Here is a 1,382-nt window from a genome sequence, read left to right as displayed (position 1 = left end):
ACTAATGCTCCCACTACAACAATGCTTTACATAATTTGTGATATTCTTTGGTTTCATCATTGTTAATTATCAGTAACTCGCTTACATGACTTGTAGTCATTATTTCTAGTACAAGTTAACAAGAAAATATAATGATTATAATAATCATGCTTCATTAAAGTAGCATTTAAATAGATACAAACTCTTTTGTAATCTTTTATGTTTATTAAACGGTTTAACTAAATGACTTCATGGAAAATTTTCAATTTTTCATTCACACAACCACTTGTGAATCCCAGCTTTTAAGTCTTCGATGTTGTACAATCAAACATGTACACAACATAACAAGTTATAAAATTATAGAAATAATAAAGATGATAATCACTACTCATTAACTATAAACTTATCCAATATGATTAGATTCCATTTCCAAAATACTAATTTTCTTAGCATTCTAGTTGTTTGTGAGTTGGGTTTGAATTCCAAGTTCACATGCAAACTACTTGAATTCCAAATTCAAGTTTAGACTTCCCTTTGATCAGATCAAACGAGTCTCTAAGTGACTTTACTTTGAATGTTACATAAAAATTTCTAGAAATTTTTTATTGCATTTGATCAAAGTTAATCATATCTAAAATAGATGTCAATCAATATTGACTAACTATTTATTATTTCCTTTAGCTTTGAACATTAAAAGGTTCAACATACATCTCTATGTATTAGCCAAACGATTATGTGATTTTTGAGCCTTTATTAGAGAAAGGTCTTTTGCTTTAACTTTAATTAACAGACTATACAAATAGGGAGAAAACATTTGAATGGTTGCAATAAAATATTGTCTTTTATTTGTTTTATGAGTCTAATTAATTACAAGCCAATCTCAAAAATTATTCACATATATGTTTCACTTAATTGGGGTTGGAATAAAATGTCTTATTAAATCTATTTTTTGCACAATATAAGATCGTCTGACATAGTTTGTAGTATGCAATGACAAGACAAATAATCAGATCTCACCCAATTCACATATTTTTTATGATTATCATAATAAGATAAAGTTGATGGCTCATCTGGAGGCACATCAATGATTGCATCATACACCTTTAGTTCATCTAGAATTATGTGTATATTTCTATACCAAACATCTAGAATGTTAAAGTCTAAATGAAAAGTACTTAGGAAGCCATTACGAGGATCAACTGGTTCTTTTTCATTTTGAGGTTCTTGATCAGGATTAAGAGGATTAACCATTGTCGCTAGAAATAAATAAATAAAATATAATGAATTAAAACATATAATAAATATAAGATTTTATTTGGAAAAGCAAATATGATGCAAGACTGAAACATATAAAAACACATCAAAAATATACTAATCCACGATAAACTAATTTGAAAAGTTAA

Source organism: Humulus lupulus, chromosome 1, assembly GCF_963169125.1.
Source record: "Humulus lupulus chromosome 1, drHumLupu1.1, whole genome shotgun sequence".
NCBI classification, from domain to species: domain Eukaryota; kingdom Viridiplantae; phylum Streptophyta; class Magnoliopsida; order Rosales; family Cannabaceae; genus Humulus; species Humulus lupulus.
The sequence above is the reverse complement of the archived record's forward strand: the minus strand, read 5'-3'. Positions refer to the sequence as shown.